This window comes from Macaca nemestrina, chromosome 18 (assembly GCF_043159975.1).
Source record: "Macaca nemestrina isolate mMacNem1 chromosome 18, mMacNem.hap1, whole genome shotgun sequence".
NCBI classification, from domain to species: Eukaryota; Metazoa; Chordata; class Mammalia; order Primates; family Cercopithecidae; genus Macaca; species Macaca nemestrina.
This window is the reverse complement of record NC_092142.1, coordinates 13082925-13108798: the sequence shown is the minus strand read 5'-3', so window position 1 is coordinate 13108798 and position 25874 is coordinate 13082925. Positions and strand designations below refer to the sequence as shown.

The 25874-nt window shown below is 42.6% G+C and overlaps 1 protein-coding gene and 1 long non-coding RNA gene across 4 annotated transcripts in view; one reads left to right on the top strand and one right to left on the bottom strand.

The window, feature by feature from the left end:
• LOC105467747 (calcineurin like phosphoesterase domain containing 1) overlaps window positions 1-25874 on the top strand; it is a 135662-nt gene that overhangs the window by 48588 nt on the left and 61200 nt on the right. The window lies entirely within an intron of this gene.
• LOC139359832 (uncharacterized) lies at window positions 778-24924 on the bottom strand. 3 transcript variants are annotated; one of them, XR_011616313.1, is made up of 7 exons: window positions 9360-9481; window positions 2786-2876; window positions 2108-2183; window positions 1690-1936; window positions 1259-1308; window positions 1013-1077; window positions 778-914 (listed from the first exon to the last, which is right to left on the bottom strand). It is a non-coding gene; the product is annotated as an uncharacterized lncRNA (long non-coding RNA). The 3 variants fall into 3 exon arrangements; XR_011616314.1 differs by lacking the exons at window positions 778-914; window positions 9360-9481 and adding an exon at window positions 24818-24924 and having other exon boundaries at window positions 943-1077; XR_011616312.1 differs by lacking the exon at window positions 778-914 and having other exon boundaries at window positions 943-1077.

Genomic DNA, 25874 nt, shown 5'->3' with positions numbered 1-25874 from the left:
CATTAGAGACCATTTGACCCCATTTTTGCCGCTTTATGTCCAGGAGGAAACTGTTCACCTTAGTCTTGAATAAGTCACGTTTGCCTGCAGCTTCCTGGGAGCAGATGTTTTACAGTGAATCTGACTTACCTTTTTCTGCTACACATTTTTTTTCCTTTTTGGAGACAGGACCTCTCTGTTGCCCAGGCTGGAGTGCAGTGCTGTAGTCACGGCTCACTGCAGCTTCTAACTCCTGGGCTCAAGCCATCCTCCCACCTCAGCCTCCTGAATAGCTGGGACTACAAGCACGTACCACCATGCCAGCCTAATTAAAAGAATTTTTTTTTTTTTTTTTTGTAGAGACAGGGGTCTCACTATGTTGCCCAGGCTGGTCTCAAACTCCCGGCTTCAAGTGATCCTCCCGCCTCGGCCTCCCCAAGTGCTGGGGTTACAGATGTGAGCCACGGTACCTGCCTATGCTACACTTTAACATTTTTTTCACTTGGGTCCATTGTGGGGCCAAAGAAAAGCTGGTATTCTCCCTTTTCGCCGCTGCCTGTCAGCTGTGGAGAAGGTTCTGCGAAATTGGATTTTTAAAAATAGAATATGCAGGAGGACCTTAGAGGGACCCTGCAGTGGATGCTTTTGTAAGATGAAGAATCTGCTTATAATGTGCACATGTCACTTTAATTTGTTTAATCAGATTTGTAGACCTCAGGTTGAGAAATTGGGCCCACGTTCCCTCAGTGTATTAAATGTGACTGCTTTTAGCATGGGTGGCCCGTCTCATGATGGGGAAAGAGAGGCCCCCCTGTGTGTGTTCACCACAACAGATCCACGGCTAACAAGTAGCTGCTGACGAAATAAAGTTGCCTTGAACTAAGAGGGCTTCATCTGGTGTTTGGTTTGGCTTGAAAACACTCTGTCGAAATGATCTAGAGATGGAGCCCGTTTTAAAATCAATATTATTTCATCTATCATCAAACAGAGCCTCTAAAGCCTCAAATGGGTGGGTTCAAAAGCCACAGCATACCCGAGTGTGCGCCTCCGTCACCGAGATGCAGTTTAGGAACTAAGCGTCTCTCTGTTTTCTTCCACCTGAAAAAGCAATAGTGTACAAAGAAATAAAGAAGTCTGCGTGCAGAGCCTCAGAGGGCTGTCAGTTGGAAAGGAGGGCTACCAAGACCCCTGTGAGACTGACTTTCTCGCGGTGAAATGACCAGGATCACCCTTGCAAGCAACCAGAGCTGCCATTCATTACCCAGCTTGTCATTCTTACCCAGGTTCTCCCCAAGCCACACTGGAGGGCCGGCTTCATATCCTCTTTTCCTAGATCAGTCACCAAACAGGATTGGATAACCTGAGAAGGCTACACTCTATGAAAGGGAGACATTTAAAAAAAAAAAAAAAAAGGGAGGGGGCTCCCATAGGGAGAAGAACTAAATAAAGAAAGAACCACAGGCTCCCTGTGGAAAACGAGAAGTGTGTTCACATTAGGGGCAGGAGGGCGAGTGGACACATGGATTCTGGGGAAGGGGGATTTATGAATGTATGAGATGGCTGGGGTTGTTGACACTTGGGAAGATTGAGAATCCAGGGGCAGGAAGAGCAGTCAGACCTGGAGGAGGAGGGGAGGGTCTAGGCATGAGGATCAGTGACCAGGAAAGGTGGCCATCAGTGACCAGGAAAGGTGGCCATCAGTGATTTTACCATTGCTGGGACCACATGGCCTTCTGTTCTCTGCTGCTGCTGCTTCTCTTTGTTCCTTTGCCAAAGACTGGCTTTCTTGGTTTTGGTGCACGCACAGGACTACCCCTGCCATGCCTTCGTGGGATTTCACAGCTCAGCTCTTGAATGAGGTGCGTTGACATCAAAATATTGTAAGTTTCAATTTCACCCAAAGAGTAAAGGTGATTGGCTCAGCTGGGGACAGACATCTCCTGAGGCCAGGATCACACTGCAGGACAGCATCACTGGGGGTTAGGATTTCAGCATGCGAATTTGGGAGTGACACAAACATTCAGTCCATAGCAGCATGTAAAGAAATCCAGTAACTTTTCAAAGAAATATTTTTCACAATGAATAATAGGGTAGTAAAAAAAAATTAGATAATAAATTCACACTATACCGAATTTATGAAGGTTCAGACATGTTGAATTTGCTTAACTAACCATCATTTTGCTATCTGTCTTCAGTTTATAAATCTGAAAGGCAAGAGAGTTTGGAGTTTATGACTAGAGAGGCAGAAATAGATATATGTCATTAATATAGTGACATATTTATACATTATATAATGTGTTATTAATATGTAATTATATATTATATTAATAAATAATATAGCTAGTATATTAATACATAATCTAATTAATATATACATTATATAATGTCTTGCCAGAGATGAATTTTAATAGATAATTTCTACTAGATCCAAATGGTTTTCTTTGTTTTTATTTTATCCTGGTGCAGTTTTTGAAAGCACTTCATTTTTGGCATATGTTTTAGATTGTAAGATTTTATATATATAAATATATATTATATACAATGTATAAATATATATTATATATGTTACATATATAATATAAATATAAGTTATCTATAGATACATAATATATACTAAATATATATTATATAATATATATTTACTATAAATATTAATAGTATTAAAAATAAAATATAAATATATATTATATAATATACAAATATATATAATATATAAACATATACCTAATATGTAATATAAATATATACACTATATATACATTTTCATACCATTACGTACTATCTTTCTTTTTATTCATTTGTTTACCTGCCAGGAAGTAACTGATTTTCAGAGCGTAATAAATTTGATCTACTCAGAGCTGACGCAGATTGATTTATTCCCAACAATCTGAAGACAACTGTGGTTGAACAGAAGGCCGTTAGAGAGAATTAAGTGAGGGCTGTCAAGATTAAACAAAGCTTCCCTATTTCGTGTGGTAGAGTAACAGATAACGTGAGAGTTTCTTATCAAGCATGACAACTCATTAAACCCCTAACAGCGATTCAGGTGCCAGTTTATGTCATAAACTAACACCAATTAGGCTTTTTAAGAGCCAGAAGATGCTTTTCACACCAAAATCCAGTTACAGCCTGTGATTTTTTTTAAATAGACTTTCTTAAAGAAAGCAGGAGCCTTTTTATATTCAAACAGCACTTTAACCTCTGCTCTATTCTCATCGTGTTTAAGTTTATAAACCAGAGCTAGTTGATTATGAGAAAGCTTTAATCTTCAAAGCGAAGTTGTGCTCAGTAATTTGGGGTGGAGTGGGAAATGCTTGGACCTGGGGAGTCAGACAAAACTGGGTTTGCATTCTATGACTTTGGTGGCTCTAGAAAGCTTGCTTTTTACTTCCTATTCAGAGCTTCCTAGCATAGACATTTCTCATTTATTTTGTCACTGAGTCCTCAAAATCTTACTGTGGATTAGGTATTGGGCTACAATTTCTTTTTAAGTTTTAAATGTTTCAGCATCTTAGAAAAATTGAAAAGCATAAAAAACACCAAAAATAGTCTAAAGATTAATATAATGCATACACATGTATCCACCAGCCAGCTTCAGAAGTAAAACATTATCAGTCCTATTTAAGCTTCCTCTGTGCCAGTTTTAGTTAGGGATTAAGGGCGTGTGACAAGAAAATACAAAGAACAGTGGCAGATATTAAGAGTTTATTTTTCTCTCAAGTAATGAGACATTTGGAGGCAGGGGTTCCCGGGACCCAGGACTTCCTAGCTGTCTGCTCCATCATCTTTAGGGTATAGCCCTTGTCTTCATGCTTACAAAATGGCTGCAGGAGCTACAGCCATCACATCTGTATTCCACGAAGGAGGGAAGGTCAGTAGCAGAAGGACTTTTCGAGGAAGTCTATCCAGTGACTTTTACTCTAGAGACCGGAATTGTACCAGAAAATGTAATATGTTTTCATATTGTGGCTGGTTTCATCTTCCATCCTGATCGCTAAGACTTTCTTCATATCAGCAATAAGGCTGTTTCACTTTCTTATCATTTGTGTGTTTACTGGAGTAGCACTGTTAATTTCCTTAAGAACAGTCTGCTAGGACACTTGCTGCCAACAAAAAGAAGGGTTATTAGATAGGAAGCTAGCCGCCTCTCCCTGAGAACATTCCTCTGCTTCCCTCCAGAGGTAAGTATTATCCTTAAGAATTTTGGGGTTTTTTTTATTGTATCTCTTTATATTTTTATTATAGGCATACCTTATTTTATTGGACTTCTCTTGATTGTACTTTACAGATACTGTGTTTTTTTACATATTGAAGGTTTGTGATGCATCCAACATCATTTTTTTCTGTTTTTTGTTTGTTTTGTTTTGTTTGTTTGTTTGTTTTGAGACAGAGTCTCGCTCTGTTGCCCAGGCTGGAGTGCAGTGGCACGATCTTGGCTCGTGGCAACCTCCACCTCTCAAGTTCAAGGGATTTTTTTGCCTCAACCTCCCCAGTAGCTGGTATAGACATGAGCCACCACGCTTGGCTAATTTTTGTATTTTTAGTAGAGATAGGATTTCACCATGTTGACCTGGCTGGTCTTGAACACCTGACTTCAAGTGATCCGCCCACCTTGGCCTCCCAAAGTGCTGGGATTATAGGCATGAGCCATTGCGCCCGACCTCTGTTAGCATCATTTTTTCAACAGCATATTCTTACATCTTGGTAATTCTTGCAATATTTTGGACTTTTTCTTTATTATTATATCTATTATGGTGATCTGTGATTGGTGATCTTTGATGGCGTCATCATTCTGAGGTGCCACAAACCACGTCCATTTAAGGTGGCAAATTTAATAGATAAACGTGTGTGTTCTGACTGCTCCACTGACTGGCCATTTCCCTGTCTCTCTCCCTCTTTTTGGGCCTCCCTATTTCCTGAATCACACTAATAATGAAATTAGGTCACTTAATAACCCTACACTGGCTTCTAAGCGTTCAAGTGAAAGGAAGAGTCATACATCCTTTGCTTTAAATAGAAAGCTAGAAATGATTAAGCTTAGTGAGAAAGGCATGTCGAAAACTGAGAGAGGCTGAAAACTGGGCTTCTTGTGCCAAACAGCCAGGTTGTGGTTGCAAAGGAAAAGTTCTGAAAGGAAATTAACAAGTGCTAGGGATTCCAGTAAACACACAAATGATAAGAAAGTGAAACAGCCTTATTGCTGATATGGAGAAAGTTTGAGTGGTCAGGATGGAAGATCAAACCAGCCACAACATTCCCTTAAGGCAAAGTCTAAGGTTCACGAGGTTTAAGGAAAGAAGCCATCTCCACAACGGAAACGTTTAATGTATTTAAGAAATACATTTCGTAAAGCTGTAACTCCATAGATAGTGACTCCTTGGATGGATCTGGGCAAAGTAAACTGAAAACCTTCTGGAAAGGATTCACCATTCTAGATGCCATTAACAACATTTGTGATTCGTCTGGGCGCTGTGGCTCATGCGTGTAATCCCAGCACTTTGGAAGGCCAAGGCGGGCGGATCATTTGAGGTCAGGGGTTCCAGACCAGCCTGGTCAACATAGTGAAATCCCCTGTCTCTACTAAAAATACAAAAATTAGCCAGGCATGGTGGCAGGCGCCTGTAATTCCAGCTACTTGGGAGGCTGAGGCAGGAGAATCGCTTGAACGTGGGAGGCGGAGGTTGCAGTGAGCTGAGATTGTGCCACTACACTCTAGCCTGGGTGCAGAATGAGACTCCATCTCAAACAAAAAACAAAAAACAAAACAGAAAACCACACACACAAAATTTGTGATTCGTGGGAGGAGGTCAAAATATTAACATTAACAGGAGTTTGGAAGAAGTTGATTCCAGTCATCATGGATGACTTCGAAGGGTTTAAGACTTCAGTAGAAGACAGAACTGCAGATGTGGTAGAAATAGCAAGAGAACTGGAATTAAAAGTGGAGTCTGAAGATGTGACCGCATTGCAATCTCATGATCAAAACTTGAATGGATGAGGAGTTGCTTCTTACTGATGAGCAAAGAAAGTGATTTCTTGGGATGGAATCTACTCTTGGCGAAGATGCTGTGAACGTTGCTGAAATTACAACAAAGAATTCAGAATATTCTGTAAACTCAGTCGATAATGCAGTGACAGGGTTTGAGAGAATTCACTGCAATTTGGAAGGACATTCTGTAGGTGAAATGCTATTAAACAAAACAGCTTCACATGCTCCAGAGAAATATTTCGTGGAAGGAGAAGTCAGTTGATATGAACAACTTCATGGTTGTCTTATTTTAAGCAATTGCCCCAGCCACCTCACCCTTCAGCAGCTAGCGTCCTCGCCAGTCACAGGTCATGAACGTCAAGGCAAGACCCTCTGCCAGCAAAAAGATTGTGATTGACTAAAGGCTCAGATGATTGCTAGCATTTTTTAGCAATAAAGTATTTTTAATTATGTATTTTTTTTAGACATAATGCTATTGCATACTTTTTTCTTTTTTTTTTTTTTTTTTTTTTAGAGACAGAGTCTCGCTCTGTCATCTAGGCTGGAGTTCAGTGGCAAGATCTCTGCTCACTGCAGCCTCCGCCTCCTGGGTTCAAGTGATTCTCCTACCTTAGCCTCCTGAGTAACTGGGATTATAGGTGTGCACCACCATGACCGGCTAATTTTTGTATGTTTAATAGAGACGGGATTTCACCATGTTGGTCAGGCTGGTCTAGAACTCCTGACCTTGTGATCCACCCACCTCAGCCTTCCAAAGTGCTGGGATTACAGGCATGAGCCACCACGCCTGGCTACTTTTGCATACTTAATAGACAACAGCATAGTGTAAATATAACTTTTATATGCACTGGGAAACCAAAGAATTTGTGTGACTTGCTTTATTGAGATACTTTATTATCATGGTCTGGAACTGAATCTGCAATATCTCTGAGGTATGCTTTTAATATTTGTATGTATTCCTCAGAAATATATCAGCTTATTTCACATGTTCTTAAACTGTATGTAAATGGTATCATATCTCACAGATTTTCTTTTACAGATTGGTTTCCCTGCATGTTAGAAAGCCTTCTGTATTCATATGTATCATTCCTGTTCATTTGTTTTCATTGTGGTAGAGTATTACCGTATATGAGTATACCACAATTTAGTTAACCACTGTGCTGTGTTTGGGCATATAGGTTGTCTTCAGCCTTTTGCTACCACAAATTATGCCACTATGAGTGAGCTTTCTCCTTTGTCACTGTGCCCATATGCAAGAGATTCTGGAATAATCACTTCAGCATTCCAGGATATTGCTAGATTTTGTCTACGAAATGGTAGGTTAATTTATATGCCTAGCAGAAATGTGTGCGAATGTCCACTGGCCATTTCCTCACCGACACTTTCAGTTGTTGGGCTTGTAACTTTGACCAGTCTCTTGGATGTGAGATGGGCACTGTGTGGTGTTCCTCTTTTAGCTTAACGGAGATAGAATTGGCAGACATTTAAAAATGCGCACACAGCGAACAGTTTTTAAACAGCTTTATTCGGTTATATGCTATACTTAACATACAATGAACTGCACATGTTTAAAGTGTGCAATTTAATAAGTATTGACATATGTATATACCTGTGAAACTACAATCACAATAATCAGTGCACGCATCACACCCAAAGTTTCCTCGTTAAGGCTGGGCGCGGTGGCTCATGCCTATAATTCTAGCACTTTGGGAGGCTAGGGCGGGCGGATTGCCTGAGCCCAGGAGTTTGAGACCAGACAGGCAACGTGGGCCTGGAGTTTTCATTGTGTGTAGGTTTTTACACATTTAATTTATTTAATAGCTATAAGGCTATTCAGGTCATGTATTTTTCCATGAGTGATTTTTCAGTATGATGTACCTATAGAGGGATTTTTTCCCTCTTCTATGGAATGTGATTATTTATTTATTTATTTATTTATTTATTTATGAAACAGGGTCCCCCTCTTTCGTCCAGGTTGGAGTGCAGTGGCGCAATCACGGCTCACTGCAGCATCAACCTCTTAGGCTCAATCGATCCTCCTACCTCAGCCTCCTGAGTAGCTGGGACTACAGATGCCAGTTATTGTGCCTGGCAAATTTTTGTATTTTTTTATAGAGGTGGGGTTTTGCCATGTTGCCCACACTGGTCTTGTATTCCTGGGCTCAAGCGATCCGCCCACCTCAGTCTCCCAAAATGCTGGGATTACAGACATGAGCCACCGTGCCCAGCCTTATTGATATTTCTACTGGTAGAATTCAAACCTACCATGTTGCCATTTATTTCCCATTCTTCTTTCTTTTCTTTTTTTCTTTATTGGGAGTAAACTCTGGAAAGCCTGCAGTCCAAAAGAGCTGTAACACTATTTCCCATTTTTCTATATGTTGTCTGTTCCCCTTTTTCCTCTTTTCCTGACTTCTTTTGGATTATTGTTCCTGATCCCACTTGAGTTCTGCCTGGCCCATTAGCTATAACCCTTTGCTGCAGCATTTTCAAGATTGCATTAGTGTGCACAGTATACATCTTTAACTTTTCACAGTCCACCTGCAAAAGCAATATTACTCCACTTTGCGTATTATGTAAGACCCTGATAACAATAGACACCCATTCCTCCATTCCTGTGCTTCGTGCTATTGGTGTAGCATATTTTACTTCCACAAATAAATACTAAAAACCCTGCCATATGCTGTCGTGATTTTTTTTTCTTTTACAAAGACAATTTCCTTTCAAAGAAATTTAAATTATAAGAAAAAAAAAAGGGTTCTGTGTTTGCCCACATAGTTGCCATTTCTGGTGGGCTTCGTGCCTTTGTCTAGATCCAGAGCTGCATCTGATACTGGTTTTCTTCTGCTTCCAGCCTTCCTTTAACCCTTCTTTATGTAGCCAGCGCCAGGCTGCTGCTGATGTACTTTTTCAGGATGTCTGTGAAAGTTTTTATGTTACCTTTGTTTTGGAAAGCTTGTTTCACTGGACATTGATTTTTTTTTTTTTTTTTTTTTTTTGAGACAGAGTCTTGCTCTGTCACCTAGGCTAGAGTGCAGTGGTTCACTCTCAGCTCGCTGTAACCTCTGCCTCCAAGACTCAAGCAATTTTCCTGCTTCAGCCTCCCAAGTAGCTGGGATTACAGGCGCGCGCCACCACACCCAGGTAATTTTTGTATTTTTAGTAGAGACAAGGTTTTTCCATGTTGGCCAGGCTGGTCTCGAACTCCTGATCTCAGGTGATCCGCCCACCTCAGCCTCCCAAAGTGTTGGGATTACAGGCGTGAGCCACCACGCCCTGCCGGGACATAGAATTACAGTGTGACAATTTTGTTTTGTTTTGATTTTTCAGTACCTACTTTTTTTTCTTCTGACTTGCATTACTTCCAAGAAAAAACTGCTATAGTCCTTACCTTTTCCTCTGTATAATGTGTTTTTTCTCTCTGGCGGCTCTTCAGATTTTCTCTTTATCATTGGTTTTAAGCAATTTGATTATAATATGCCTTGGTGTCATTTTATGTTTCTTTTATTTTTCACCTTCATTTTAGGTTTAGGGATACATGTGAAGGTTTGTTACATAGATTACTTGTGCTATTGTTGCATATTTAACTTCCACAGTAATGGATTTGTTGTACATATTATTACATCACCCAGGTATTCAGCTCAGTACCCAATGGTTATCTTCTCTGCTTCTCTCCCTCCTCCCACCCTCCTGCCTCAAGTAGACCCCAGTGTCTGTTGCTTCCTTCTTTGCACTCATAAGTTCTTATCATTTAACTCCCACTTATAAGTGAGAACATGCGGTATTTGGTTTTCTATTCCTGGGTTGCTAAAGATAATACCCTCCAGCTCCATCCGTGTTCCTGCAAAAGACATGATCTCGTTCTTTTTTTTATAGCTGCATGGTATTCCATGGTGTATATGGACCACATTTTCTTTATCCAGTCTGTCATTGATGGGCATTTAGGTTGATTCCATGTCTTTTCTATTGTGAACGGTGCTGCAGTGCACATTCACATGCATGTGACTTTATGGTAGAATGCTTTATATTCCTCTGCATATGTGCCCGGCAATGGGATTGCTGGGTCTTCTTTATGTTTCTTTCATTCAGAGTTCATTGAGCCTCTTAGGTCTGTGAATTCATAACTCGCATCGTATTTGAAGAGACTTCAGCCTGCATTTCTTCACGTATTTTTTCTGTTCCCACCTCTGAGGGACTTCTGTTGCACACTTACTAGCCTGCTTGAAGTTGTCCCACAGCTCACTGATACTCTGAGGGTGTTTGTTACTGTTTTTGTCTCTTTTCCCCTCTATATTTCCTTTTGGACTACCTTTAAGTTCACTGATCTTTCCTTTTGTAGTGTCTAATCTGTTGTTATTTTTACTTTTTTATTTTTGAGACAAGGTCTGGCTCTATTGCCCAAGGCTGGACTTCAGTAGTGTGATCTCAGCTGACTGCAACCTTTACCTCCCAGGCTCGAGCCATCCTCCCATCTCAGCCTCCCGAGTCGCTGGGATTATAGGCCTGCACCACCATGCCTGGCTTATTTTTGTATTTTTTGTGGAGATGGTGTTTTGCCATGTTGCCCAGGCTGGTCTTGAACTTGTGAGCTCAAGCACTCCACCTGCCTTGGCCTCCCAAAGTGCTGGGATTACAGGCGCGAGCCACCATGCCTGGCTTCTGCCCTTCAAACTCTTAATGCCTTGATGCCTGCACTCTCAGCTCTATTTTCTCATCTCAGGGAGACTGTCAGACCCTCCCTGTGTTCCCCTCTGTGTAGCATGGCCTGGAAATCCTGCAGCAGTCTGATGCCTGTAGGACCTGTCTCACTAATGTCCTGTCTCTTACGGGTCGCTGGCCACCATAGCCTGCTAGTCCATGTCTCAAGTCGTGTGGTTTCGTGTTTCTTGTCCAGTTTTTTAATTGTTTCAGGCAGGAGGATGAACCCAGTGTGTGTTCCTCCTTCTTGGCTAGAAGAAGAAATAAGTCCTCACTGTGGTATTAATTTCGTTTTTATAATTCTTAGAGAAGTTGAGCATCTTTCTTTCTTTCTTTTTGGTTTTTGTTTGTTGTTTGAGACAAGGTCTTGCTCTGTCACCCAGGCTGGGATGCAAAGGTGCGATCGTGGTTCACTGCAACCTCAACCTCCCAGGCTTAAGTGAACCTGCCACCTCAGCCTGCCAAGTTGCTGAGACCACAGGCATGAGCCACCATGCCTGGCGAATTTTTGTATTTTTTGAAGAGATGGGGTTTCACCATGCTGCCCAGACTGCTCTCAAACTCCTGGGCTCAAGTGATTCACCTGCCTTGGCCTCCTAAAGTGCTGGAATTACAGGTGTGAGCAACCATGCTCGGCCAAGCATCTTTCGTATGTTTTCTGAGCACATGGATTTCCATCTGTCTGCATTCTCTGTTCACCTCACTCTATTTGTTCCATTGAGATAAATGACTTTTTCTTAGTAACTTAGAGTACTTTATATATTTACAGGTTAATCCCTTATCAACTTATATCAGTTGCTGCTATCTTTTCTAAGATTTGTCTTTTCATTTTAAAAATTACGTTGTTTCAATGAACAGAACTTTTAAGTTTTAACGTAGTCCACTTTGTCCATTTTCTTTATGACCGGTGCATTTTGGGGTCTTGTTTAAGAAATCATTCTTAATCCTGAGGTCATAAAGATAGTCTACTGTATTTTCTTTTAAGAGCTAAAAAGGTGTTTTATATTTGGGTCTTTAATTCATATGGGAGATAAGGATCACAACTTTATTTCATTTTTTTTCCACTTGGTTATGCCAGTGGCACCATTTCCATTTATTGAATAGTCTTTCTGTGCAGCAAAGACTTAACTAGCAGAGAAGTCCTGAGACTTATCCTTCAAAAGGCCCCATTCACAAGGCTGGCACTTGGCGTGCATCTGAGAACCTGGATTTTGGGATGGTTCCTACAATGTGGTGCATGCTGAACACCCACCTTTCCTTCTGAGAGTCTGGAATTTGGGTACATGTTGGACAGAGGCTGCCTAAGTGACCAGCTTCAACAACAGCCCTGGGCTCTGGGTCACTCATGAGCTTCTTCCATAGACAAAATGCCACACATGTTGTCACAGCTTATCGCTGGAGGAGTTAGCACGTCCTGTGTGACCACACTGGGAGAGGAAACTGGTGCCTCGTTCCCTGTGTATTTGTCCCACGCCTCCAGTCCCTTTGCTGATCTCGTTTTGTGTCCTTTTGCTGAGATAAATCACAGCCAGGAGTATGACTGTTTGCGGGGTCCTGTGAGTCCTCCTAACAAACAGTTGAATCTAGGGGTGGTCTTTGGGATCCCCAACAACTGTCGTATCCCCACTGACATTAAAATAACTGGGATTTATTTGGGCAATGTTCTGAACTAACCTTGAACATTCGTGTCTTCATCTGAACATCCATCTACTACCCCTGATTTTTCAGTGCAGGGCGCATATCCTGTATCACCCAATAAACAGTCGTTGATCACCGTAGGAAAGGAACAGTGAAACTGCCATGGTGGTTTGGGGGAAGGTGGCAGGCGTTCAGCAGTAACTCTTTTGAGCAGATACATTTTATGTTTTTGTAATGAGTGAAATAAATTGTCCCATATCTATTTAAGGTTGGCAATCATTATCTTTTTATCATCTTGGAACGTTTGTCATTCCTTTAATATCTTTAGTTAGGAATTTTCTACCTTCCTCATCTTGTCCAATAATTTAAAATCCCACGGTTATTTCGCAGGCTCCTCATTCCTGTCTGTGTGTCACTGTATGATTTCTAACATGTCATGCTATGCAAAGCAGTTAGTTGCTTTTACTCGTAGAGTAAGTGTTTCTTTGGGGAATAGCTTATTGTTGGTTATGTGATTACGGTGTTTTAAAGACGTGTCTATGGTTCTGTAAAATGCTGTTTCTCTGAGTATCATGGTCATTTCCACATATTTCTCTATTCACGTATTTATAAGAATATGTCTATTTTTGCAGTATTTTATTTATTTATTTTTATTTTTTTTTTTTTATTTTATTTTTTGAGATGGAGCCTCGTTCTGTCACCCAGGCTGAAGTGCAGTGGCGTGATCTCGTCTCACTGTAACCTCCGCTTCCCAGGTTCAAGTGATTCTCCTGCCTTAGCCTCCCAAGTAGTTGGGACTACGGTCTCGTGCCACCACGCCCTGCTAATTTTTGGTATTTTTAGTGGAGACAGGGTTTCGCCATGTTGGCTATGCTGGTTTCGAACTCCTGACCTCAAGTGATCCGCCTGCCTTGGCCTCCCAAAGTGCTAGGATTATAGGCACGAGCCACCGCGCCCCGTCAGTTTTGCAGTGTTTTAAATACTGTTATCTTTGAGAGGAGAGAGGCACACACAGACTGTGGTGATTAGCATCATATACTAGAAAGTGCAAAGTGTAGCGCAGTTAACTGTGAGCCGTATCATAAAACCCTAACAGATGTCTCATTTGTCCATAAAGGGCCTTCTGTCCCATAGAAATTCACGTACGCAACCTGCTCTTCAGCTGTGATTTTTCTCTCGTGGCCTATGTGAACAGATTAATAGTGTCCATCTAATTTCTTCCTCCACCGAGGAAAAGCAAATCATCAGGCCCATTGCAAAAACTGCTCTGAATTGAGCTTCCTGCCTTAAATCACACCCACAGTGAATGGTGTCCCTTTATCACCGCTAATGACTCTGACATCTCTCTCCACTCACATGTGAGCCTCCCCAGCTCTCCATAAACAAGTCTGTCTCGGTTCATTTATTCTACAAAAAAAAAAAAAAAAAAAAAAAGCCAGAGGAGGATTTATTTTTTTCTGTTGATTTTTAAAAGTCTAATATGAAACCATTCTGAGCGTCTCTGGTGCCATTTATGAGGCAGAACCATTCTTTCTGATGATTTACTCTCTCTGCCATCCTGCCCACTGTATTTTAAGTACCATCCTGGTTGGCCTGAAGTTATTACCATATTTTGTCATAATTGGGCCCCATTATATTGCTGTGTCGGGCAGTTTTCCTGTTTTAGAAATGGCAGTGTTATCTAGTGCAATGCTGGCTCCTTAGAGATGTGGATTAAATGACTTGCTAAGCCTGTTAAATAGTTGTGGACTCTTACCCTTTTCTCTTGTGATCAGCCAGGAAAGCTGGTGGATCACTTAGGAGAGTGTTTGGCTGCAGGTAACAAGCCACCCAGTATTGGGAGCTGAGAGCAGTAGGGGGCACGGTGCAGCGGCCCCCCAGCAGCACCCTCCCGGACCAGGGGCTTTCTGACCTTCTAACAGATCCTCCCACTCTGTGCTCTCCTTTCCTGCCACAGAGCCTTGCACCTGCTGTTCACTCTGCTGGGAATTCTCTCCTTCACCGCTGCTCCCCCAGCATTCTCATCACCCACTGAGGGAAGCTGCCCTTGCCCTTGCAACTGGCTGAAAACCCCTGCTATATAAAGGAGTGGGCCAAGCACTCCCTTCTTTGTAACACTAATAATATCTAATTTGACATTTACCTGTGAGGCCCTTCTGTTGTCCTTATCCCTAGTAGACCGTAAACTCCATGAGTGCGAGGACCAGACCTAATTAGTCATGATTGGTATTCACTAGGAATGCTTTTGGCTACAGGTTTTTAAAAAGTATCCTTTTTTTTTTTTTTTTTTCCTGAGGCAGAGTCTCGCTTTGTTGCCCAGGCTGTAGTGCAATGGTGCAATCTCTGCTCACTGCAACCTCTGCCTCCCAGGTTCAAGAGATTTTCCCACCTCAGCCTCCCAAGTAGCTGGGACTACAGGCGCCTGCCATCATGCCCGGCTAATTTTCGTGTTTTTGTAGAGATTGGGTTTCACCATGTTGGCCAGGCTGGTCTTGAACTCCTGACCTCAGGTATCTGCCTACCTCGGCCTCGCAAAGTGCTGGGATTACAGCCGTGAGCCACTGCACCCGGCCTAAAAAGTATCTTAAATAAAGCAGGGCCGCCTTCCTTCCCTCCCTCCCTCCCTTCCTCCCTCCCTCCCTCCCTCCCTCCCTCCCTCCCTTCCTTCCTTCCTTTCTTCCTTCCTTCCTTCCTTCCTTCCTTCCTTCCTTCCTTCCTTCCTTCCTTCCTTCCTTCTTTCCTTCCTTCCTTCCTCCCTTCCTTCCTCCCTTCCTTCCTCCCTTCCTTCCTTTTCACATAATAATAAGGCTAGGCAGCTCTGAGCATTGGCTCATTTGCTTCACACTGTCATCTGTGTCTCTGCTAATTTCTTGTTATTTTCCTCATGGTTGCAAAATGGCTGCATCACTTTACTGTTTAAGAGAAGAAGGCAGGAAGGGAAGCAGTACCAGTGACACCTAACCCTTTTATCAAGAAACCAGATGTTTCCCTGGAATCCGCCAGCCAATTTCTGGTCATTTCTCCTTGCCGTTTGGCCACTTCTAACTAGAGAGGAGGCTGCAAAGCATGTTGTTGCTTTGGCGTCCTCTATACTGGAAGTGAAAAGGGGAGAAAAAGGAGGAAATGAGAGTGAGGTTAGCCTACTAGTAGCAATCTACCCCACACTTGCAGCCCCAGTGTTTACCCAAACAAGCACTTTTTTTTTTTTTTTGAAATGGGGTTTTGCTCTTGTTACCCAGTCCGGAGTGCAATGGTGTGATCTCAGCTCACTGCAACCTCTGCCTCCCAGGTTCAAGTGATTCTCCTGCCTCACCCTCCTGAGGGATTACAGGCGCCTGCCACCATGCCCAGCTAATTTTTTATATTTTTAGTAGAGACAGAGTTTCACCATGTTGGCCATCCTGGTCTTGAACTCCTGACCTCAGGTGATCCACCCGACTCAGCCTTCCAAAGTGCTGTGATTACAGGCGTGAGCCACCGCGCCTGGCCAGCACTTTGGTATTAATGGACAAGTGGAAAAATCTCACCTGCTTTGACTGTTTGTCCACTCATTCATCCATTCATTTAGTGTCCAGGGCGAGCCAGTCTGTCTACTACTTATTCTACACGCACACTTTCTTCTTCTCATGACCGTTCTGTCCAGTTAGGCGTTACTATTTTTATTTTGTGATTAGAAACAAGCTCAGAAAGAATCAATACCTAACTTAAGGTTACACAGCTCTGTAAGTGGCAGACCCAAGACCCAAAGCAAAAGCCGCCTCCCTCCCAAACCCACTCACCCTTCACCGTGTGGCGTTACCTCCCTGAGCGAGCACGGCTGATCCTGGGATCAGAGTAGGAAACCTCCTGCGTTTGACATTTCTCTACCAGGAGATAATGATCATTAGCCTGCCAGGGTTTAGCTGCTACATTAAACATGTTTTGGCAAAACAGTTGGCTAATAATATTGCAAGTGAACAAAATACATTGAATCTGTAATTTGGGGTGGTTTTATATTTGAGGCCTAACTAGGTGACATTCATTTTATGAGAAGGGTTATAATTTTTAGCACAGGACCTTGTATGGTAGACTACTAAATTACCCAGCGGTTAGTCCATAGCCATAAACTCTCTATATAATTTGAATAATTTATTTCCTGTTTAAGTAGGTTAGGCACTTTGCCAGGAGATTTTGCTTTTACTTTCTTACTCCTGAAAACTCTCAGCATTCTTGCTTCTGAATAAATGAATCAGTGATCATCTGTATTCATGTCCACAGCTTACAGTTACCCATTTGTGAACTAAAATATTCGGAGACATTTCATCTCTGCAACATGTTTTTTTAATAATAAGCAGGTGTGTTTGTGTGTGTGTGTGTGCGCGCGCATGCATGTGTGTGTGATTATAAAAGTAATAGATGCGCAATCAAAAGAAATTTTGGAAGAAGATTGAGAAAAATCGCTTGTAATTCTGTACCACCTAGAGGCAATAACTATTAACATTTTTGGCACATTTCCTTCCTAATCTTTAAAAAACTTTTTTTGCACAGTTGAGTTCCTACATTATTTGCAGTTTTGTGTGCTGCAATTTTTCATATAATATCAACAGCTTCTTTGTTATTACAAGCATCGTTGTGAACGGCTGCATAATGTCCTTTCATTAAGAACCCAGCAATCCTTTACTGGGCTGCTCTTCTCATGATGGACATTCGGATTATCTCCCGGATACATGACGTGTGCCTTGAATTGTTAACATTTTCTGAAGGAAGAACGATCCGAACCACGACGTCTGTTAACAGGCCCTCTGCCTGCATCGGGTACCATGTTAACCACTTATCCCCAGGAAGGCATCAGTCATTATCATTGCCATGATGACTTTGTCCTGGTAGAACAGGATGCTGGCAATTTTTATGTTTTAAAAAATGACCAGATTCCTCAGTCTTGCAGGCCGGGGTCCCCTGACACAGGGAAGATGAATGCCAAGAAGACCAAGAAGAGAGAGAGAAAATTGCTCAAGTGTTCCCTCCAGCCGCTCCCTCCCACTGTTCCATATCTGGCCACCACTTTGGTGACCTCAGAGCCCTTTTGCTGCCCAGCTCCAGCGTCCCTTTTCTTCTCATGGCTCAGCAGCCCCTCTGACCACTGCAGTCTCACACGGTTCCTAGAATTCTCCAGGGGGGCAAGAGTAAGCTGTTCAGACTGTGTGTTAACTTTTCAGTCTTCCAAAATGCTGTGGCCAATAAAAGCATTGTAGCCAGAGAGTTTATTCGAAAGCTCAGCCCTGATCATGGCCTTGCCTGCTTAAAACCCTCCAGGGGCTGCCAGTTGCTCTGAGAATCCAGACAGGTCCCTCCATAGGAGCCACAGGGCTCTGCCTGATCTGGGCCTGCCTGCTGCATCTCCTGTCACTCTGGGCCCCATCTGTAAGGGGTGCTTTTTGGTTCCTCTATGTCCCTTTCACATTCTCTTCCCTCTTCCTACACTGTTCCCTCTGCCTGCTCTCCCTTCTTCTCCTTCTTCCCATAAATTGGGACTGCCTGCTTGTCCTTCACATCTTTGTTGCTGTATACCTTCAAGTTGTTGCTCAGATGTTACCTTTTCATAGAGATGATCTCTGATTTTTTTTTTTTTGAGACAGGGTCTCACTCTGTTGCCCAGACTGGAGTGCAATGGCACAATCTTGGCTCACTGCAACCTCCACCTCCCAGGTTCAAGAGATCCTCCTGCCTCAGCCTCCTGAGTAGCTGGAACTGCAGGTGTGCACCACCACACCCAGCTAATTTTTGTATTTTTAGTAGAGATGGGTTTTACCATGTTAACCAGGCTGGTCTCAAACTCCTGACCTCAAGTGATCCACCCACCTGGGCCTCCCAAGGTGCTGGGATTACAGGCATGAGCCACTGCACCCATCTGAAGATCTCTGATTTTAGAGTTGCAGCTCTTCCCCTCCCCACTACCTTCCTGCATGGTTTCCCTCCATAACACTTAGCACCATCTAACATAGTACCTGCTTTACCTATTAGCTGCACTGATCGTCCATCTTTCTCCATTCAAACATAAGCTCCATGAAGGCAAACACTTTGTTGTGTTCTTAGTGCCTAGAATCTTAGTGTTTAGATTGCCTAGCATTTTGTAAATAATCATTAAGCAAATGGAAGAATACTAAATCTGAGTCTCTCCTCCTCCCTTTTCTTTGTATTCACTTCTGTGGGCTAGAATTTACTTTGATTCCTTTCAACACAACAGCCAGAAGTTTCCAGACAATGAAAGCCAAAATCCAGGTCAGGTGCAGTGGCTCACACCTACAATCCTCAGCCCTTTGAGTGGCCGAGGCAAGTAGATCACATGAGGCCGGGAGATTGAGACTAGCGTGGCCAACATGGCAAAAGCTTGTCTCTACTAAAAATACAAAAATTAGCCAGGCACAGTGATGCGTGCCTGTGATCCCAGCTACTCAGGAGGCTAAGGTGGGAGGCTAAGGCGGGAGAATAGGTTGAACCCAATCGGTGGAGTTTGCAGTGAGCCGAGATCGTGCCACTGCACTCTAGCCTGAGCAACGGAGCAAGACTCCATCTAAAAAAAAAAAAAGTTATTTTTGGGGAAGGGGCCATTGGATCTTGGTGCAAAGTGCTTTATTGTCATAGTCTGCTCATGCCATTCTCTTTTCCCAAGAGAAAAGCAAAAATAATCATCGGTCCATGGAGTATGTTGGGAGCAGATTTTCAGGTCCATAAAAGGGAGTTGTACCTGACATTGCCTGGACATCCGTGCACTTGGAACAGTGACAACACAAACCTTTCCTGGCTCTCTGCTGCTGGATATCCTCCAGATAGTACTCCCAGCTGCTTCTCTGCCTGTTGGTGGGGTTCACCCCATTGCCCTGGCTTTGACCCAGGATCTATCTTGAGCCTCCCTGTCTTGCCTGGTCTCTGCAGTCTGGTGATGGGCACGGGAGAGCTGGGGAGCGCTAGGTAAGACAGGATCCCTTTACCGCCTGACCCAGGTTCATCCCTGTGTGCCTCGAGGCTTGCACTTGGATTGTGATTTTTGTGGGGTGCAAGTCCTGATTCTCCTGTGTTCTGTTGGGAGACCATGAGAGGACCCATCTCTCTGATGAGTGATGCCATGGGAACCCTGTAGACTCTTAGGGGAGTGGAACCACATCCTGGGGCCAGACATTTAAATACCTTTGGGGAACAGGAAAATTATTTGCTAGTTAAAAAATAATTGTGTGGCTAGGTGCAGTGACTCATACCTGTAATCCCAGCACTTTGGGAGGCCAACGTGGGCAGATCACTTGAGGCCAGGAGTTCGAGACCAGGCTGGCCAATATAGCAAAGCCCTGTTTCTACTAAATATACAAAAATTAACTGGGCATGGTGGCGCATGCTTGTAATCGCAGCAACTTGGGAGGCGGAGGCAGGAGAATCGCTTGAACCCTGGAGGCAGCAGTGACCCGAGATCATGCCACTGCACTCCAGCCTGGGTGACAGAGTGAGACTCAGTCTCAAAATAAATAAATAAATAAAGTTAAAAAAATAAAATAAATTACCATGTAATTTGAAAACAAAGACAAATTATTGTCCTGTAATTATTGCCATCTAGAAGCAATTAATTGTGTAATGCTTTCTATAGGTTATGGAATTGCTGTTTTATAGGAAGCAAAAACGAAGTTATGATTTAGATTATTTTGTTTTGTTTTGTTTTCCGTCTTTATTCACATTATAAATGCATGCAGATTAATGAGTCTAGTAGTTGTACCCAGCAAGTTATACAAAGCAGCAGTGCACAACTCCTCATTGGCCCATTGCTCACTTCTAGAGGCAGCTACGCCCGTGAGTTGAGCTAATTTTGTGGATATTCACTTCCATTGTTCTAAACAACATGATTGTGTTGCTGTTTCTGTATCTACTTACTGTTATGTATTGAATTTGTGTCCTAGAGAATGAGGATTTAGCTCTGTCCTTCTCCCCATCCCATCCCACATTTCATCCCTATGTCTTTCCAGTGTCATTAAATCCTAATTTGGTTGGCTGCATGTAGTGGCTCACACCTGTAATCCCAGCACTTTGGGAGGCCGAGGCGGGCGGATCACCTGAGGTGACAAGTTTGAGACCAGCCTGGCCAACATGGTGAAACCCTGTCTCTACTAAAAATGCAAAAATTCGCTGAGTGTGGTGATGGGCACCTGTAATCCTAGCTACTTGGGAAACTGGGGCATGAGAATCTCTTGAACCTGGGAGGCGGAGGTTGCAGTGAGCTGAGATTGTGCCACTGCATTCCAGCCTGGGCGACAGTGCAGGACTCTGTCTTAAAAAAAAACGAGACAAAGTCCTAATTTGGGTTATATCAGCATTTAGTATTTGTAATATCTTGCCTGTACATATATTATTTTAAACATCTTTCACAACAGAGCCACATTGTAGGCATGGTTATTTTTCCTGCATGCTTTATTTGTTGTGGTTTTAAAATTGTTTTAAGTTTTTGAAGAGTGCTAATTCAACCTCAAACACTTCTTCAAAAAGTCTGAGCCTACCAATTTCCTGTCAATAAATTTAAAATTATAACCAATCTCAGCTTTTTGGCAAAATTTCTCCTGGAGCTATTTCCTAATTGGTTGCTCTGTAGGCCTGCTAACAGCTGTGATCTTAGGATTTCTGTTTCCAATCTAGGAACCATCTGCACTTCTCTCTCATGTTGGATCTACTTTTGCCTCCTTTTTAGATGGATCCCATTCTCCAGTAGCTTCTGGAGAAGAATTTGCATCTAAAAATGTCTTCATTCCACCCTCACATTAAAGTGATAGTTTGATAGTTTGGCTGGGTATAGAATGATAGGTGAGGAGTTACTTTTCTGTCAGAATTTTGAAGGCTTTGTCTCCTTGCCTTTGTTCTTTCAGTATGGATTTTAAGAAGTTCAATTTTATTCTGATTCTTGATCCTTTATATGAAACCAGAAACACATAGGATCCTCTCTTTGCATCCAGGGTTCTACAATAATACTGTGATGTACTTTGGTGTGAGTCTGTTTAAACTCATGCCCTTTTGTTCTGGGAAGTCGTTTTGAATTATTTCATCCTCTGTGTGTGTGTGTCTCTCTCTCTCCCTGTCTCCCTCTCTCCCTGTCTCTCTCTCTCTCTCTCTCTCTCTCAGTCTCTCTCTCTCTCTCTCTCCATCTGTGTGTGTGTGTGTGTTTGTGTGTGTGTGTGTGTCTGTTGTGTGTGGGCAGGGGAGCTCCCCTGTACTCTGGTACTCATAGTCTACAAATATTGGACCTCTTGTTCTGGTCCTTAAATATTATTTCCTTTTTTTTTTTTTTTCACTTCCTTGCTCACTCTACTTTTTGAGATGATTCCTCACCTTTATCTTCTAAACCTTTTACTGAGCTTTTCATTTTTGCTACCATGGTTTTAATTTTCAAGAGCTTTTTTTTCATTACTCCTTTTCAAAATAGCATCCTGTAATTGGTTGATTAATGCAGTATCTTCTCTCTCTGAGAATGCTAATGATTTTTTTTTTTTTTTTTTTTTGAGATGGAGTTTCATTCTTGTCATCCAGGCTGGAGTGCAGTGGTGCGATCTTGGCTCACTGCAACCTCTGCCCCCTGGGTGATTCTACTGCCCCAGCCTCCTGAGTAGCTGGGATTACAGGCGCCTGCCATCATGCCTGGCTACTTTTTGTATTTTTAGTAGAGACTGGGTTTCGCCCTGTTGACCAGGCTGGTCTCCAACTCCTGACCTCAGGTGATCCACCCGTCTTGGCCTCCCAAAGTGCTAGGATTACAAGCGTGAGTCACCGCGCCCAGCCTGCTAATGTTTTTTTTTTTTCCTCCTCCCCATATAGCCTCTGTTTCTTACCATTGGGGTTTATTCTTTTTTTCATATTAGACACATTCCTCATATATCTAATGATCCTTGGTTGCCTGCTTCCATTTAAAAGTGCAATTAAAAAAAAGAAGAATGAGAAGGAGTACAGCACAGAAAAGCTGATACATGTGGGGGAGGGAGGCCTTCTTGCCCACGGCCTTCACCATTGCCTGATGAAGGCTCCTCATTTCTGTATTATCGGTGGCTTTTGGTTGTTTCTTTTTGGCTCTCAGATTCCCCAGAGACCACTCCTGTTGGAGGGCTGTGCCTGGCTTCTTTCACTCTGAGTGTTCTAAGAGCCAAATGGAAGAAAAAGGCTCCACCCTGAAATCTAGGGTAAAACCTTTCATCTTTATCTCCTTGTTTTCCCTGGGGGACCCATGCCCCAGCAGTGTCTGCTGGCCCTCAGAACTCCTTTGTTTACTCTTTGTTTTTAATGAAAAAAAAAATTGTTTTTTGAAGAGACAGGGTCTCCATATGTTGTCCAAGCTGTTCTTGAACTCCTGGGCTCAAGTGATCCTCCCACCTTGGCCTCCCAAAGTGCTGGGACCTTTGTTTACTCTTTATAAAGACCAAAAGTCCCATCTTCTGCCAGGGTGAGAAGGACAGTGGTCCAGCTTCATGCAATTTCAAGCCATCTTTCTGTTTTAGCTCTCTTTTTATTTCTATACCCAGTAATAGCTAAAAATTGAGGTTTCTCAGAAACTAAAATGCAGGTAATGTGAAGGGAAGAGCTGGATCACATGAACCCATCCTTTCCCCACCACTCGAGTTGAGATGTGGAACATTTGCCAGACTCCAGAAGGCTCCCTCGTGTGCCTTCTCTGTCAGTAAACTTTCTGTCACCAGGACTAGTTGGTTTTGCTTGTTCTTGAGCTTCATAAAAATGAAATCATGCAGTATTGACTCTTGTGTCTTCTGATTTCTTTTGCTGTATGTGATGTCTGAGATTCATCTGTGTTATTACATGTAGGAGCAATTGGTTCTTTGTTATAGCCATGTAGTATACCACCTAATGGATAGATCACAAATAATTACCCACCCCACTACTGATGGATATCTAGGTTATTTCTACTTGGGGGCTATTGTGAATAAAGCTACCAAGAGCATTCTGGTTGCTATCTTTTAATAGACCGACATCCTCATTTCTTTGGGTATATTCCAAGGAGTGGAATTACTGTGTCATCAGGAAGATGTGTGTTTGTCTTTGGCAAATACTGCCCAAGAGTTTTCCAAAGCCAGTTGATTCTTGACTTTTCTCACTGCCTGCTGAATATTTAACTTAAACTAAGTCAGCTGCAGCTTGGCACAGTGGCTCACACCTGTAATCCGAACACTTTGGGAGGCCAAGGTGGGAGGATTGCTTGAGGCTCATGGTTCAAGACTAGCCAGGGCAACATAGAAAGACCCTTTCTCTACAAAAAATAAAAAACTTAGCTGGCCGTGGTGGCTCACATGTGTAATCCCAGCAACTCGGGAGGCCAAGGCAGGAGTATTGCTTCAAGCCAAGAGTTTGAAACCAGCCTGGGCAACATAGCAAGACCCCATCTCTACATAAAATTTAAAAATCAGCCAGGCATGGTGGTGTGTGTCTATAGTCCCAGCAACTCAGGAGGCTGAGCTGGGAGGATCACTTAAGCCTAGGAGGTTGAGGTTGCAGTGAGCTGTGGTCACGCTGTTGCACTCCAGCCTTGGCAACAGAGTGAGACCCTCATCTCAAAAGAAGCAATAATAACTCAGCTAAGCCCATTGCTGCTTATCCATGTACTTTCCAGTTTCCAAATTCTGTGGCGTTCTCTCCTCTCCTGTTTGTCCTTGAGAGTTTCCTGCCTTTACAGTGGGATTTGTGGAAGGAACAAAGCTGAATGTGTTTTCAATCTACTATATTTAACTGGAAACCTTTATTATGACTTTAAGATGGCTTTTTAGCTTTCTCAGTCTCCCCAAACAGAATACCCTTGTGTTTCCTCTGAGTCATTTCTGCTCAGTGGCTTTATAAAAACAAAGTTTTAGTGCCTCCGCCTCTAACCAGTACTCCAGACATCGTTTTCTGCATCTGCATTGCCAACAAGATGACAACACGATTCTGATTCCACATCTTTATTAGATAGAATGATTAATAAACAGTCCAAACTGAATGTATGGTCTATGGGATGCTTTCTTTTAAGTTGTTTTTTTCTTGAGTTTGCAAAAATCTTTGTGCCCAATTATATGGATGTTTAAGCTGTTCAAGTCCTTCAAGTCCAGGCAAATCAAAACATCTTAACCTTAAACCTTGTAATGTCCCCAAATTAACCTTGTAATATTAATAATATCCCTGGGTCCCAGGTGTTCCCCTGGCCCTTGGAACCATCTTCACTATTTTGGTTAGGATATGCCAGGGCTGGGAGGCACAGCTGAACTTCTAGAGACCTGAATTGGGTGTCAGATCAGGTTTTCCCAAAGAACTCATGATATATACTGGACTCTCCACACCTCCCATCCCAGGGCTCCCTCTGGGGCTTCCTGCAGCGCAGAGATGGTGACAGGCAGATCAGAAATTGCAAGAAGGACTCACAAACACCCATGTTTCTAGTGATGATGATCTCACCAGCAGAGAAGAACAAGTACACTTAGTGCTAAGATGCCCCCAAGCTCACAGACTCTGGGGATCCTCCCCCCATTCACTTACCATTCAGGTCCCGCCCCAGTGAGCTCACCCTTTGTCCTCTGCTTCAATTCTTTGCACACTTTTCGAAGAGACAGGGTCTCTGTATGTTGCCCAGGCTGGTCTCGAACTCCTGGGCCTTGCCTCTCGCCTCACAGAACCCTCTTGCCTCACAGAACTGGCCAGGCCTCACTGCTTCTCCCTGGTTACAGCTCACTTCATTTAGTGTCATTTTACTCATTAAAATACTGTCAGCACAAGGAGAGGCCCCAGCCACCTGGTCAGCCAGGAATATGGCATCTTGTTGTAGAGTAACAGGCTCGGAAAGTTGCAATCATGCAAGTAAAGTGCTCAGTGCCTGCCACGTGGTAAGAGTTCCATGAGTGATCACTTAGTATACTCATGATTGATTCTATAGAGTGACTTTCTGAGCAGCTCAGGAAATGTTTTACTTCACTTGGTCACACCCAAGTTGTAATTGGCTCCTCCACTCTTTCTCGGGGGGTCTCAAGATTATAACCAACCTGTAATCCTTTCTCCATCTCTTTTGCTTTTTTATGTATCAGGGATGTGTTATGCTAAATCTACGAATTCAGTATATTTTATTTCTATTAATATAACAAATAGTATTTCTCAGTATAGATAATCACATAATTATACCTCTACGGACCCTCTAATCAAATGCATTTAATATGCTTATTACCATACGTAATACATTTCCCCCCTCTCTTACACTGAATTCTCTTATGATCATTGCTATTATACCTGTGGGTATAAATAGTGGTTAGGTTTTTGTACTTGCTGATAAGAGCAATTTTGAAAAGCAGAAAAAGACACAAAATCCAGCAATAATAATAGAAATCGCAAATATTTTGCTGGGGAAGTAAACCATGCAGCAAGGGAAGGAAGCGTGATTGTAAATGAAGTTGAATTAGTATATTCATCTGCACTGTAGATTAATTCAGTTTGTGGGAGTTAGCCTGAAATCTCACCATCAGTTATAACGTGATCTCTATGACAAACCGTAGTTGCATTCCAGGCAGCCAGTTTATGAACAAATTTTTGCATACCATACATTTGT